Source organism: Meles meles, chromosome 3 (assembly GCF_922984935.1).
Source record: "Meles meles chromosome 3, mMelMel3.1 paternal haplotype, whole genome shotgun sequence".
NCBI classification, from domain to species: domain Eukaryota; kingdom Metazoa; phylum Chordata; class Mammalia; order Carnivora; family Mustelidae; genus Meles; species Meles meles.
In genome coordinates this window covers 78910225-78927179 of record NC_060068.1, presented here as the reverse complement: position 1 = coordinate 78927179, position 16955 = coordinate 78910225, and the positions used below count along the sequence as shown (strand labels likewise).

Below are 16955 nucleotides of genomic sequence, written 5' to 3'. Positions count from 1 at the left end.
AAGATTTTATTTATTTATTTGACAGAAAGAGAGATCACAAGTAGGCAGAGAGGCAGGCAGAGGGGGAGAGGGAAGCAGGCTCCTTGCTAAGCAGGGAGCCTGATGCGGGACTCAATCCCAGGACACTGACATCATGACCTGAGCCGAAGGCAGACGCTTAACCCACTGAGCCACCCAGGGGCCCCACCCCTGACATTTTAAAGGGCGAAGCTAGAGCTGACTGAAAGCTCCTTTCCTGGGAAAATGGCACGGTGCCTCCAGGAAATAAGGGAGAGACCTACTAACAGACTTTGGAAATCAGGGCAGGTCACAGGATAGAAAAGAAGACTTCAAGTGATAATCTCTTTCACTACTATGAGTCAGGAGGACTAGGAAATACCCCCTCCAGCAAGTCCAAGGGCACTTCCAGCATCACAAAGGATCCATCCTAACACAGGGTGCATTGGCATCAGGGAAAGAGCTGGGCATAGCCACTTGCATATCTGGAATAGAGTCCATAACACGGGCTCTCGGTCAAGGGCTCCGTCAAACACCAAGAAACTACCTAGAGATTATTTTCCCTTACTAGGAGGGCCCAGTGCACCAGACAGCTTTTCCTCATCCACTGGCCGATAGAGAGATCACCGAGCTAGTTCTATGTATCTTTTATAAACTAGTCCTCCTGCTTTTATATTTGAATGTATTCTAACACCAGGAAAGATGGAACCCAAAGATAATTCATCGATGCCATTTTTAGCAAAACCACCAATTACACTCAGTAATAAAATCACATGAACATGGAGCAGAATAAAATATACATAAATATGACAATATTGCACAACATAAAAGGAGACGAACATATATGTAGCATCCCTGACAACCATTTACAGAAGAAAGAGTCAACCGTCAGCCTCAACTTTGTGTACTTAATACAATCAAATGAAATAGTAACTCTATGAAGGAGGAAAAGATACAATGATGAAATTGTTTTGTTTGTTTTTTTAAACAAAAAGAGCTGGAAAGCCTACAGAGAGGCAGTGAGGAAAAAGATTTGCCATACTCTATTTTGAAATGCCACTGGAAGTACTAAAGAGACACAGAACAAGATCTGTTAACAAACCCCAAAACAAACAAAAGATCAGCGAAGTGGAACTCACCCCAAAATGTGGAGGGAAATGGCAAAGAGATAAAAATGACAAGTGACAGAATATACGCATGAAGGACAAAGGATATCTAACATACAGGTAAGGGTGTTACTGCCCAAAAGACCAGAGTACATTTAAAAAAGATAAAAGTCTAAACATCTATCAGGTTAAAATTTTCCTGGGATAAAAAATCTTGAATTGTGCAGTACTTAACTCTCTACCAAGAAAAACTGATGAAATAAATCCAAAATACACTGGTGATATATCTATATATATAGATAGATACATGTTTTTAACTATCGGTACCAAAGATAGAACACTGCAATTATCCAGTCGGGGGAGAACACAAGAGACCTCTAAAGCAAGAGTGTCAGGCTATACTGAGATTACTCTTCTGCAACAACAGATGCCAGAGACCATAAGCAAAGTCTACAGAAATTGTGAAGGAAAAAGAAAAAATAACCATGGGATTATTTACCCAACCAAGCTGTCATTATGGGCAAAAGTAACAGAAAGCTATAACCTCAAATATGCAAGGCTGCAGAAAGTATATTACGCATGAAGTTTCCATGGCAAGATGATAATTCAAAGACGTATCAAACAAACAAAAAGAATCAAAATAAGATTTCTATCTCAAGATGAAATTATAGTAAAAGGAAGGAAGCGCTTAAGTCTATACGTAATTTATATAAAATTAAATCTGTTTTTCACTCCTATACCCTGGGATCATTTCCCAAATAAACTAACTATATGCAAGTCTTTGTCTCATGCTCTACTTTTTGCGAACAAAGACAGTGAGCAAGAATAAATAACTCAATACACGATACATCAAAAATTTTGATAACTAAATAAAAAAACTTTAGTGCTCTAACTTATACCACATAGTAAACATACATTTCTGGCTATATGGTGAACAAGAAATCTCAACACACCATCCTTCCAAAAACAGCAAAACAAGCTATATAGGTTTATTTATTTATTTATTTTTTAAAAGATTCTATTTATTTATTTGACAAAGAGAGAGACAGCAAGAGCAGGAACACAAGCAGGGGGAGTGGGAGAAGAAAAGCATGATTTCCACCCACCAAGGAGGCCGATGTGGGGCTCGATCCCAAGATCCTGGGATCATGAACTGAGCCAAAGGCAGACACTAATGACTGAGCCACCCAGGTGCCCCTACTGAAGTTTATTTTTAAAAGAAAAACTTTTCTTTAAAAAAAAAAAAAGAAAAGAAAAAGAAAAACTTTTCAGGGGCACCTGGGTGGTGCTGTCAGTTAAGTGTCTGACTCTTGGTTTCGGCTCGGGTGGTGATCTCAGGGTGGTGAGATTAAGCCCCACGTTGGGCTCTGCAAAGAGCAGGGAGTCTACCTAAGACTTTCTCCCTCTATTCCCCTCCACCCCCAAATAAGTAAATAAATCTTAAAAAAAAGAAAAGAAAGACTTCTCAAATGCCTTGGTGATATGTTAAGAAATTAATCTTGAAAGTTACAAAGGGAGGACTGCTGCTTCCAACCAAGTGGTAAAGGCTGGATTTACCCTTCTGCCACAAACAGCTAGAAAACTGGACAAAATATAAGAAGCAATTGTATTCGAGGATTTAACAAAAGCAAAATAAAATCACAATGATTTATCATTGCATACCTGCTAACATGGCTAAAATTAAAAAGACTGCCAATGTTAAAATGTTGGTGAGAAAGTAGAGTAACTGAAACTCTCACATGCTCTTAAACAAAGTTAAAGTTTGCTAGACTAGATTAAAGAAAAGGAAACAGGTAGATGTTCCTTAAAGAGACGTACTTAAAACATTGAAAGTGCAGGAAGAATGAACGTTAAAAAGTTCACAAAGATGTATCATGAGAATATTAACCAAAAGAGAAAAAAAGAGCTTCTATTCCTAGATTCAAAGCAGATAAAATGGGCTTTCAGGCAAACTAAAAAACAAAGGAAAAAAACCACACACTTAAAAAAAAGAGATCATTTTGCTATGGTCAAATGTTCATAAAGTTTGATAAAAGATTAAAAAAAAACTACTTCCAAGAAAATTACATTCTCAATAATGCAATTAAGATGGAAATGAAAACAAAAAAAAAAGATGATGAAAGGCCACATGCCTGAAAGTTTTAAAACATAATTTTAACCTATTTGGGTTGAAGAAAAAAAATATTTCTTGTGATAATAAATATATGATAAATAAAAACAAAATTAATGATAAAAACAGAACATACCACTATGTATAGGTTATAGCTGATACAATATATAATAATAATTTTAGAGGTTTAAATATTTATATATTTTTAAAAGACTGAAAATAATGAGTTGAATTTTCAACTTACATTAGGAAAAACAACAACAGCAACACAACAACAACAACAAAGGGAGTAAATAATTACTGGCATAAGAGCAGCCATATGGACCAATGGAACAAATAGAGAATCCAGAAATAAACCCAAGAACACACAATGGGGAAAGGCTAGTCTCTTACACAAATGCTGTTGGAAAACTGAATATCCACATGCAAAAGAATGAAATTAGACCCTTATCTTATACCATACACAAAAATCAACTAAAAAAAATTTAATGTAAGGTCTAAAACTGTAAAACACCTTGACACAAACATAGGGAAAAAACTTTGTGGCGCTGGTCTTGGCAATGATTTTTTTTGGATATGACGCCAAAAACACAAACAACAAAGGCAAAAATAATCAAATGAAACTACACCAAACTAAAAAGCTTCTGTACAGCAAAAGAAAAAAAATCAACGAAATGAAAAGGCAACCTATAGAATGGGAGAAAATATTTGCAAACCATATATCTGATAAGAGTTAATACCCAAGAGGAACACATTCCACTCAATAGAAGAAAAGTCCAATTAAAAAATGGGCATAGGATCAATAAGCAAGAAGTGTGGCAAGTCTGTGGAAAAAAGGGAACCCCTATGCACTGTTTCTCATGAATTGGTTCAGCCACTATGGAAAGTAGTATGCAGTTTCCTCAACAATAGTATGGAGTTTCCTCAAAAAATTAAAAATGGAACTACCATATTATCCAGCAATCCTACTTCTGGGATATATCTAAAGGAAATGAAAACAGGATATTGAAGAGATATTGGCATTCCCATGTTCACTTCAGCATTGTTCACAATAGCCAAGATATGGAAACAACCTAAGTGTCCATCAATGGATGAATGGATAAGGATGATATGGAATATAAATATAAATATATATCTAGTATATAATACATATATTAAAAATATATAATAGTATATATAATACTATTCAGCCATAAGAAAGAAGAAAATCCTGCCATTTGTGACAACATGAATGAACCACAAAAGCATTATGTTAAAATAAGTCAGACCGAGAAAGACAAACACTGTATGATCTCACTCATATATGGAATCTAAAAACAACTGAACTCATAGTGCCAGAGAGTGGACTGATGGTTGCCAGGGGTGGTGGGTATGGGGACAGAGAAAATGGTAGCTGGTGGTTAGAATGTACAAACTTCCAATTATAAGATGAAAAAGTTCTGGGTACCGAAAGCACAGCATAGTATTTAGTTAACAATACTATACTATATACTTGGAAATTATTTAAAAAGTGGTCTTAAATGGTTTTATTACCAAAATTCCAAAATACCAGAAAAAAAAAGGTAACTATGGAGATCCTGGGCATGTTAACTAACTTTATTGTGGTAATCATTTCATAATATAAGCATATGTAAAAGCATCACATTATATACCTTAAACTTACATAATGTGATATCTCAAATATATCTCCATTAAGCTGGGAGAAAAAAAGATAAATAACTCCAATGCACAAAAATACTCTTCCATAGGACACAAAAAGAGGAAACAACATTCAAGTTATTTTATGACAACAGCATAACCTGGACCAAAATATTACAAAGATAATTCAAGAAATCATAATAACAGGATATTCTTATATATCCACATGAATGTAAAAATGCTGAATAAAGTATTAGGAAATTTTATCTACCAATGCATAAATTGACTGTCAGTCAAAAATGCAAATTTAACATCAGAAAATTAATAAAGAAAAATGCATATGATCATACAGAGGCAGAAAAATTTAATAAAAAACAAACACCTATTCATAATTTAGAAAATTCTACAGACTAGGAACAGAAGGGTGGTTTTTTACTCTGATAGAGAGTATAAAAAGTCTATAATGAACATAGTCAATGGGAATACTTTGAAAGTTTCCCCTCCTGGCTGGGGAATAAAACAAGGGTAACTGATATCACCATTTTTATTCAACACTGAATAAAAACAGCAATAAGATAAGAAAAAGTGAAAGGTGCATGAGTAGAAAGAAACAAATCGTCATTATTAAAGATAATTTCCAATTAGCAATAATCGCGCCTCGGATAAACCTCATTGGCTACGATACTGCCACTGCGCAAAGCTTAAAGATAATTTCCTTGCTGATATACAAACTCGAGAAATTATTAGATTTGGTAATGGGATTTAAAACTGACACTAATTGGATATAAGATTAAAGGTAAAGTGAATATCCAAAACTCAACTGCATTCCTATTTACTAACAAATAACAGAATTCAAATAGAAAAAAGGACCATTTGTAAAAGCAACAAAAACACAAGATATGCAAAAATAAATAATAAAATCTTGAAAATTATAATACTTTACAGGAGGTCATACAAGAAGACAACATCAAAGGACATCTATACTATGTTCATGGACAAAATGATCTGTAAGTTCGATGCAACTTTAATCAAAATCTCAATTTTTTTTCAAGATGGTAGGCATAACCATAATGATTCTGCTATTTTTAAACTGTAAACCTATTTAGTATTCACACTGTTATACCTAAAATACATTATTTATTTATTTATTTTTATTTTTTAAAGATTTTATTTATTTGTTTGACAGAGAGAGAGCAGCAGCAAGCAGAGGGAGAGGGAGAAGCAGATTCTCTGTCTAGCCCAGAGCCTGATATGGGGCTCGATCCCAGGGTCCTGGGATCATGACCTGAGCTGAAGGCCGCTTAATTACTGAGCCACCCAGGCGCCCCAAATACATTTTTTAAAGAGCCAAATGTAAATGACTAAATCTTTGTAGAACTAGAAGAAAATATAAGTGAATATTTGAACTCAGGATGAAGAATTGTTTAAATTTATAAACACAGAATTCTACAAAGTGAAAATTTTTACTTTTTAAAAGATACTAAAAATTAAAAGAAAAATATTCGCTACATAAGAACAATGAATATTTTAATATACAAAATGTTCTTACAAATTGATAATGGAAACATTTTTTCCTTTACATGAGAAAAAGATAGGAACTGGTAATTAACAGCCAATAAGCAAAAACAAGCCTAACCTTGGCAGCAAAGAGATGCAACGTAAAGCAATACATTATTTTATTTGCAAAATTGGCGAATGTTTTAAGAAATGCTAATATACCCTGTAGCCAAGATTCCAGAAAATAAACATTCTCACATAGTGATGGTAGAAATAATTCATACATTATTTCAGGGAAGCAACTGACCAATATATTAAAAAGGAGCTTCAAAATGTTTACGCCCTTTGACCTAGGAATTCTGCTTTTAAACATTATCCTCTCAAAATAATGGATGGTCATTGCAGCTTTATTTATATTTGAAAATATTTGCTATATTTGAAAATATAGCAACACATGCAGAAACAGGGTTAATGGCTACCTATTCCACATATTAGAATTGTAGATCCAGGTTAGAGAATGACATGCAGCCATTGACAAAACTGTTAAACAAAAATTTTAAAGATGAAAAATTTCACCCTTCCTTATGCTAACAAATTAAGCAATGAAATGATATATCATAGGATCCAAATTCTGTGAAAATGTGTGATATATGGGTGTCAGTTTGTAGAGGAGAGAGAGAGAAAACAGAAAAAAAACACACCAAATTATAACATTGCTACTTTGAGGTAGCAGGATAGTGAGATTATGGTGATTTGTACCTTTATCTCTGAACATTTCTGTATTTGTCAAAATTTCTAGACAACACTTCTCCTATGTATTACTTGTATAAGAAACAAGCTGGTGGCTTCCCTTCTATCAGAACAAGTCTAGCCTCCTCAGTCTGACACACTGTATTATCCCATCTTTTTCCTGCCTTCCCTTTGTCTCAACAGACTTACACATACACCCTTTTGCTCATGTGCTCGTGTGTCTCAGGACTGTCCTTTCCACCTCAGGAACTCTTCATCCAGGGTTCCAGGCAAGGCTTCCTTCCCTTCCTTAACCAGCCTACGTGACTGAGCCCACCACCAAAGAGCAGCTACCAGACTCTATGGCAAATAATCCACAAGTAATCAAGTACGGTTTGTACTGTGGCCTTGAACTCTTACTTGATTTTCTTTTAACTTTTTGTATGTTTTGGTTCTTTCCTCCAACTAGATTATGCGCTATTTTTTGCCATTTTTCATAAAGTCTAGTGCAACGAAGTAGGTGTCTATGGTACACAGAATAATGGCCTAACCCCCAGAGCCTGTGAATATTTTAGGTTATAGGACAAAGGGGAACTAAGATGGCAGATGGAGTTAAGGTTGCCAATCAGCTGACCTTCCAAACAGGGAGATTAGCCTGGATTATATAGGTGGGCCTAATGTAATCCCAAGAGGCTTCAAAAAAGTAGAGGAGCTCAGAAGAGGCGTGAGGACAGAAGAAAGGTTGGAGTGATGTGTTATAAAGACTCAATTCTCCGTTGCTGGCTTTTTTTTTAAGATTTTATTTATTTATTTGACAGAGAGAGATCACAAGTAGGCAGAGAGGCAGGCAGAGAGAGAGAGAGAAGGAAGCAGGCTCCCTGCCGAGCAGAGAGCCCGATGCGGGACTCGATCCTAGGACCCTGAGATCATGACCTGAGCCGAAGGCAGTGGCTTAACCCACTGAGCCACCCAGGTGCCCCTCCACTGCTGGCTTTGAAGATGGAGGAAGACGGCACAGGCCAAGCAAGGGAGCAGCCTCCCAGGCTGGAAAAGGCACAGATGTGGATTCTCCCCCAGAGTCTCCAGAAAGGGATACAGCCCTGCCAACACTCTGGATTTTTGTTCAGTGAGATCCATGTCAGACTTTTAACCTACAGAATTAGAACATGAATTTGTGTGGTTTTAAGTCATTAAGTTTATGGTAATTTGTTCTGGCAGCGATAGAAAATTAATACAGTGTTAAATATTATTTTTCTTCATTCACATTTAAATCAAGAAGGATAAAACCAAAGTTATTAAAATAATGGACCCATTTCAGACTATACTTTTTGAGGAAGTCTATCCTAATCACCCCCAAAATGCCTCTCACTATTTCTTTATTTCTCCTTAGCACTTATGTATCCAATTTACATCACTTATCATTTGTTGCTACTTATTTTATTACTGTGTTAATATCATTTCCTAGGCACATAGTTTTTCCTCTCATTCAAAAGTCTCCTCAGAAGCAGGGGTCATTCCCTAGACATTTGCTGCCAGAGGTAACAGACTTCAGTTTATAAATGCCTGATTATTAACCTCTTACGTTATGGATTACTTACACGGGAGACCACGTACTCAGCTTTCTTTTTTTTTTTTTTTTAAGATTTTATTTATTTATTTGACAGAGAGATCACAAGTAGGCAGAGAGGCAGGTAGAGAGAGAGGGGGAAGCAGGTTCCCTGCTGAGCAGAGAGCCCGATGCGGGGCTCAATCCCAGGACCCTGGGATCATGACCTGAGCGAAAGGCTCACTGAGCCACCCAGGCGCCCCCGTACTCAGCTTTCTTTTCAGAAATGTTTTTATAAAAGTTTTACTTCAGCCTTATACAGAAGTGTCCTCAAGCCCCTAAAAAAATCTGACCAGATTGGTAAATATCTAGAAAGGGGACTTACTACACTTTTATTCCACTGGATATGTCCCACAAAATTTCATGAGGTTTTATGTTTTTCTAAACTTTCATGGTTGACTATTTCAAGAAATTCATAAGGATTTCTCCACATAGATTGCAAGACTAAGGAAGTGAGGTAGAAAGATGTCTGGTCTGCAGGGGGAGAGAAAAAAGTGAGTCTAGACATCCTTGAATCTCAAACAGACCTGGGTACTGAGCAGGCTCTGGTGTGCAGGAGGGACTCTGCGGAGGGTCTAGTCTATTCTGTGTTGAGTGTCATAATCAGCACAGACCTCTGAATCAACTAGAATTACCAGGCTACTCTTGGAGGGCTATGGCTAAAATTTCTAGGCTGTACCAGAATTAAAGAAAAGGAAGGAAACAAGTGGTCGGTTGGAGACAAGAGGATTTGGTCTCATGGTAATCCTGGGGGAAAAAAGAAAAGCTGATGGGTAAATAGCGTTCTGGGCAAGTAAGCACACGGCGTTGTGGAGAAGGGCTCTTCTCCCAGAGGAGGGCCGCCCAGCCCTTCAAGTCCGCTTCTGTCATCTGGCTCTGGGAAGCCTTAAAAAAGTTGCTTACTCTGATTTCTCTAAACATAAAATTGGGGCAGTGGGATTTGCCATTTCTGTGTAGTCCAGGCCTGTGGTGAGGATTAATTAGTGTTTTTAAAGGGCTGTGGGTTTGGTGTGGTTTATTTATTTTCTCAGGATGAAAGCCAGTGCGCCAGCACCAAGTGTTAACAACGAGGGTTTGATGTATGTTACTTGAGATGCACTGTGTGAAGTGGGGTGGGTGGGATACGGGGCTTGCGGGACGGCCTTTGGTATCAAAAAGGCCACATTTCCAAACACACTATAGTGCTCCTCAGAGCAAAGGGGGCAGAAGAAAAGCCTTCGAAAATTAAAAAGGGGCAAAGTCACCTGAGTTTAGGCTCTGCGACCAAGGGCACGTACCAAGCTACACGAAGGAACATTTGATGAGCCGCGAAAAGACAAATATTAGCAGGGAGAGGAGACACAGAATTCTGCTGACTTTGTGACAAGCTGCAAAATGAGCTCCTATGTTCGATAAGGACAAGGAACGCTAGCACAGGCCATCAGGGTCCGCTCGCACACTAGCTTGGCCACCACACCACAGTGGGCATGGGGGCAGAGACACCAGTGTGGCCCAAACCCACTCACTGAAGACCCAGCAGCTTTCCAGATAGGGCAGGCTCATGAGAACCCTCTAGGCTGGTTTTCTTTTTGTTAGTTTGTTAAGATTTTATTGATTTTTGTGTGTGTGTGAGAGAGAGCACAAGCAGGGGGAGCAGCAGGCAGAGGGAGAAGCAGGATTCCCACTGAGCAAGGTGCCTAATGCAGGACTCAATCCGAGGATCCTGAGATCATGACCTGAGCTGAAGGTATCAGATGCTTAACCTACTAGCCACCCAGGCATCCCCAGGCTGGTTTTCAAAAGTCTATCTTTACGGCTTCATTCCTGATTAGGGAAGTGAGATGTGCTCGTTACTAAAACTTACAACTGGAGAACTACATAAAACAGAAAGTGCAGACACCCCTCTCCCAATCCCAGCAGCCAGAACATAATCGTTACGAACTCTTGTTGGGACATATTTACCAGACACACATATAATTGTCCTCAATTTATAAGCAAGGAAATGGATAACTCAGAGAACTTATCCACAAGCTTATAGGAAGTAAGTCAAAGCTGGAATTGAAACCCAGACTTAAGGACACCCCGGAACTCTGCATGTTCCACTAGGCTTCATGTCCTGTCCCCACACCCCACACCACCCTGCAGTGGAATTACTACAGGGCTCTGTAGGACTTGCATAACTGTCTTTACACGCTGCTGTCACCCACATAGTCAGGTTGTGCATGAAGCTGGAAGTTAGTCACAGCTAGACCCATTTTTCCAGACACATGTAAGTGTGTAATGCCCTGGTCACACTTGAGTGGGTGGCTGTAACACAGATCTGGGCGTCCCTTTTGCCCAAATCCCTTGCAGAACTGAAAACAATGAGACTCCTTAAATTAGGAGGACATGACTTGTATGTGAGGCTCGAACCTGGAAAGCCTTGAATTCTGGGTCTGTTATTTATTAGCTGTGTATGTCCATTGTCTCAGTTTCCCCTTCCAGATTATAAAGAGGGGGGACAAACTGATTGCCTTCTAATTTCTGGTATTCTGTGCACTGAGAGCAATCTCCTCACTGCAAGGTGGTGGGCTTCACACATCCCCCCGAACTTTTCTTATTCTGCTCAATGTTGAATTTCAGGCTGAAGGGCAGAAGGCTGCTACTTCACCAATATGGCCAGAAAGAAATGAAAGTGCTTTGAAAATAAAGTATGATGTTATTGCTCTTGCTAGATTTATTCTAATTAAATGAGTGGGTGACAGCCAACTTGAATGATTAATTTATTAGCATGCGTTCTTGCAGTGTGTACAAATCTCCACAACAAAAGGGATTGAGAGGAACACCTGGGTGGCTCAGTCGGTTAAGCATTGCACTTTTTTTTTTTTTTAAAGATTTTATTTATTTATTTGACAGAGAGAGAGAGAGATCACAGTAGGCAGAGAGGCAGGCAGAGAGAGAGGGGGTGGCAGGCTCCCTGCTGAGCAGAGAGCCCAATGTAGGCCTCGATCCCAGGACCCTGAGACCATGACCCTAGCCAAAGGCAGAGGCTTAACCCACTGAGCGACCCAGGCTCCCAAGCTTCACACTCTTGATTGTCACCCAGGTCAGGATCTCTGGGTTGTGAGATCGAACCCCACCTGCATCAGGCTCCACGCTGGGCATAGAACGTGCTTGAGATTCTCTCTCTCCCTCTCCCCCTCCTCTCCATCTCCCTCCTCCCACCTGTAAACAAAGCAGTGGGGGATTGAGAGGGTTACAAATGAAATCTCGCCCTCCTTGGAACTGACAGCTCTGGATGGGTAAAACACAGGAATATAAACAACCACGTATGAGGTGGCAAGAGCTCAGTGTCCTAGGACCCTCCAGAGAAGCTCGAGACACTCCAGTTTGGAGGGGCCAGGCAGAGCTTCATGGAGGAGCAGCGATGTGAACCGGTCCCTAGAGAAGTATCAGAAAAGCACAGGAAGAGGACGGTGGCTGAAGGTGGGCACTGCAACAGTGCTGAGGGGTCGTGTAAGCTGAATGGCAGAGGTCGTAGCTCAGGCGTCCGCACATGGCTGCGGGCAGCTGGGGAACACAGCCGGCAAGCTGGGAAGGGACAGGCCGTGTCCATGGCCTCTTCCAGACCAGCTTCTAACAAAACTTAAAGTCTAACTAATCTCCAGTACCTACATCAGTACCTAGCTTGTACCTGCTGACGAAATTATCTCAGAAACGGACCAAATGTTGCTGTACAGAGGAAACAGGAAGGCGCGCCAAACACGCAAACCTGGACAGCTCTTAGATCTCATGTACAGAATTGGCAATTTTACCACAGAAAATGAGTGTGTGAGAGAGAGGGAGGGAAAGACTCTTCTTTTACTCTGTAATCAAGAGCAGAAATAACATCTCATTATAACCTTTAAAGAAAGGAGGCCTTTTAAGTGAAATAGTAACAAAGCTGTACAGAATCACTTTGAAGACTTGGCCTTCAGTGGTGTGGAAACTGCTAACATCTGTCAGTGCCCTTCGTCTATGACCAAGCTCCTACCAGAAGAATCTGACTGCTTTGTACACACGCACGTGTGTCCGGTGTATATGTATACGTCATACAACCAGATGTATGAGAGAATTCTAACGATACACAGAATGTCACATCTGAATTCCGAGGTGAGTTGTGGTCTCAGATGGCGTAGGCTCATCACTTCAGAACAGCACATGTCAAGCCTGGTACCTGCGGGATGGGTGTATATATTTTCTCTAAGGCAAATTAACTCCTTTGAAATTATTTGTCCTCGTGGTCTGAGGCATGCTGGCTAGAACCTGAGGGAGTTTGGAGCGGAGGCTCCTCAGAAGCATGTCAAACTAGGCTCACACCTGCAGGATCTCAGGGCCTAACTGGAATCTCGGCTGCTCCCTACCACTTCAGAGAGTTCCAGGCTTCCCATGAATGAGCTTAAAGGGCATCATCCCTGTCCCTAGGGCTCTCACAGGTCTCCTCCACTGACTACCCTGTACTGCTCAAGAAGGACACTGAGTCTAGGTTAGCCTACTAGAAAGAAATATTTATTTATTTTTAAAGATTTTATTTATTTGAGAGAAAGACAGAGAGAGAGAGAGAGAGCACAAGCAGGAGAACGGGAAGAAGCAGAGGGAGAAGGAGACTCCCTGCTGAGCAGGGAGCCGGATGCGGGGCTCGATCCCAGGACCCTGAAATCATGACCTGAGCCGAATGTAGACGCTTAACTGACGGAGCCACCCAGACCCCCCTAGAAAGAAGTATTTTAAAGACACAGGGGAATAAATAATTCTTAGAATCTATTCTTAGAAAGGAAGGAGGGAAGAGAAAAAGGTACTATCTGAACAGAGTCCTAAACGTGTCTCTCCAAGGTTACCTCAGAACAAAGCCTTTAAAGACGAATGAAAAGTTTCCTCAAAGCACACAGGAAAGCAATTACAGCCCACAGATCTGACAATGGCCATGGGGGTGAGGGGTGATGTGGAGATAAAAGCAGAGCTCGATTTGGGGCATGGAGAGGACAGTGAGCAATGAAACAATGCAAGGGAATTTGCCAAGAATGGGACACAAAGAAAGAGAAGAGCAAGAAGCAGCAGGCCCTGGACTCCGAGGGGGAAGTGAGGCTGAGCCAAGCGCACAGGCAGGGACTTTAGAAGTATTTCATAATGCTTAAGAATTCATGAACCTTCTTGAAACACTTAGTGATTAATAATATTCTATGGTTAAAAAATAAGTTCTGATATCCTCATGTCTTAGCCAATAAAATTTTATTTATCCGGTAATATTGAAATAAAATACAAATGTAAATTTATTTTCCTGATAATTAAAAAAAAAGAAGAAGAAGTATATATACTCGTCTCTCACAGAGATCTAGCAAAGGGACTGAAGAAAGGGAGGGGAAATCCCACATCCTCCCTTCTGGCTGAAGGCAAGCCTGACAGTGGGCATTTATAAACTGGGTAAGTAGTTTCAAACATCTGTATATGATAATGTTAATGGTCACCAGCCACTTCCTAATTTTAAATTATTTTTATTTAGGAACAAAATGTAAGCTGCAAGTTCAGGGATTAAAGGTGGGTGTGAATTGCCATCGGGAGATACCTTTAGGTTCAGGAAAGGCTAAGAGACAGTAAGACAATGACTTTAACCTGATGATCTACTATCATTCATTAATAAGGATTTGGTGAGAAATGACCACGATGGCGGGTTCTATGCTGTGCACTGGGGATATGGCAGTAAATGAAAAAGATACAGACCCTGGCCTCATGAATTTCTAGGCTCTTCTTTGGTTTTGCATTTTGCAACACATATTTTTAATTGTGGTAAAAAAAAATACAAAATTTACCATTTTAACTGTTTTTAAATGTCCAGTTCAGTGGTACTAAGTACATTGACATGGTTGTGCAACATTCACCACATCCCCCCACTGAACTCTCTTCATCTTGCAAAACTTAAACTATAGCCATTAAACATGAACTCCCCGTCTCGCCCCCTCCAACCTCTGGCAGCCCTTTTTCTACTCTCTGTCTCCATAAATTTTGACTGTATGAGGTACCGCATTAAATGGAATCCTGCAGTATTTGTCCTTTTGTGACTGGCTTATTTCACAATTATTCTCAAGGTTCATCCAAGGTGTACCGTGTGCCAGAATTTCCTTCCTCTTTAAGGCTGAACAGTAGCCCACAGTATGTGCATACCACATTTTATTTATCCTTTTGTCCCACCAACTGTGCATTCCCATTTTACATGGCCACCAACGCGCCTAAGTGATCTCATTTCTCCACATCCTCAGCAACACTTGTTATTTTCCTTCCTTCCTTTTTTTCTTTCTTCCTTTCTTTTTTTACTTTTCATAGTAGCCAACCTAGTGGGTGTGAGCTGTGCTTCTTTGAATCTGTTTCTGCTTTACTACAGAATCTCCTGGTCTGTGGGAAATGCTACGACCTCTAGTGTGTGCCTGTGTCTGTCCCGGTCTTCTGAGAATATCTTTAGTATTCATAGCCAACCTACAATGTACAAGGGTCTGCGGCCATGAAAAAAGACCAAACTCCACTAGTAGAGGGGACGCCCTGTACTCTTAGAGTAAGAAGGAGGGGGTAAAGCAGCTAAACCCCAAAAGGCCAGCTTCTGAGAGGATGTGGTACTACTTAGAAGACAGGTCTCTGCCGGGAAATGTCTAATGCCTGTTCCTCTGATTCATGATAGGACGAGACATTGGTCCACAACCCCCAACAAGACCCACTAAAGGGGAGAGGGCAGATGGAAAAGTGAGTTGATGCAGTGATGTTTTAGAACGGGGATCAGAAAAGTGGGCGGGATGTAGTAATAATGAAATCCTACAATTCAAATTACTCTAGCACTTATAATGTTTCTAACATTTTCACTTGTATTTACCCATGTACAACGACACCTTTGGCTATATCACTGCTTGGTAATGAGCGTGGGGTGGAAAAGGAGAGAAACTGAGTCAGCAGCTTTGCTCCTTTGAGGCCCTATTTATATAAGGACCCACAGAATGTTGAAGGTGGAAGGGACCTGAGACACCATTTAATTCGATCTTTGCTTCACAGGTGAGGAAACTGGTGAAGTGGCTGTTGGGAAGGTCGAGATGGGATACCACCCTCTTGTGCTCTAGTAAGGACAAACAGTCTAGGAAGTGTTGGAGTTAGAAACCAAAGACACAGTCCTGGGATAACACTGACTCAATGGTCAATCTGTAATTTACACCCTAGATTGGCTGCTAAATGATTTCATTCCGCAAAGCCTCTAGAACATATTCATAAAACATACTCTATAAATAGGATTCACAGACTTGATTGTTGTCCTATAAATACAAATTTTCTTAGAGCTAGATTTCACCCCCCCCCCCCCCCAATTAACTGCATAGGAAAGGGAATGGGCTGGCAGCATCCTCCTGTGAAGCAGTGGGCCCCCAAAGATAGCTCTCCTTACTTTAGCTTCTGCTGCACAGTGGATAGAAAAGCTCAAGGTGTTGCATACACGGCGGGGGGTGTGTATGCATACATGCACTTTGCTGCTTGCAGGCAGAGACAGACGTGAACGCAGACCAACAGTGAATGTGGCCGTGTGTTGACGCCAACAGCAGACAATGTCCCTCATTATAAGCAGGGAGAGCCAACAGGAAGGCCTGCAGTGGGCTTCAGGGAGGGACTGGGGGCTGCACACAGAAGGCCAGAAAATGTCCCTGAACTTGGGACAGCAGTAAAGTGTCATCGTAAGTCCATAATTCAATATTTGGGAAACTGAGTTGAAAAAAAGTGGAGGGACTTGTTTAAGGCCTTATAATTTATGGGTGGCAAAAGTAAAATGATTCTCTCTTCTGATTTCCATGCCCTCCTTTAACTTTTATGTGGGAGAAAACTTGTGTCCATGCTGGGATTGAGCTGGGGCCCTGTGGGAAGTTCGCCAAAACCAGGGCAGGTTGTGCTAGGAGCCCAGCAGCCAGCAGCGCTGTGGCTGGGTTACACGGAAATACAGAACTCAAGCTCCCAGTTTTGCTTGTTTTCTTTCTTCCTTCCTTCCTCCCTCTCTCTTACCCTCCCTACTCCCTTCCACCTCCCTTCCTTCTTCCCTCCCTCGCTCCCTCCTTCCCTTCCTTCCGTCCTTCCTTCCAAGAGAAAAAGCATGCACATGCAAGTGGTGGGGAGGAGCAGAGGGAGAGAGAGAGCGAGAATGTTAAGCAGACTCCAGCTGAGCATGGAACCCAATATGGGGCTCCTCTCACGATCCTGATAGCATGACCTGGGCCCAAACTAAGATTCGCACACCTAACCAAATGAGCCACCCAGGCGC

General features: G+C 40.6%; 1 protein-coding gene and 1 non-coding gene across 3 annotated transcripts in view; both read right to left on the bottom strand.

Moving 5' to 3' along the window:
- Positions 1-16955, bottom strand: part of ARSB (arylsulfatase B) — a 167532-nt gene that overhangs the window by 45036 nt on the left and 105541 nt on the right. The window lies entirely within an intron of this gene.
- LOC123939410 lies at positions 5406-5553 on the bottom strand. Its single transcript, XR_006817840.1, has one exon. It is a non-coding gene; the product is annotated as a U4 spliceosomal RNA (small nuclear RNA).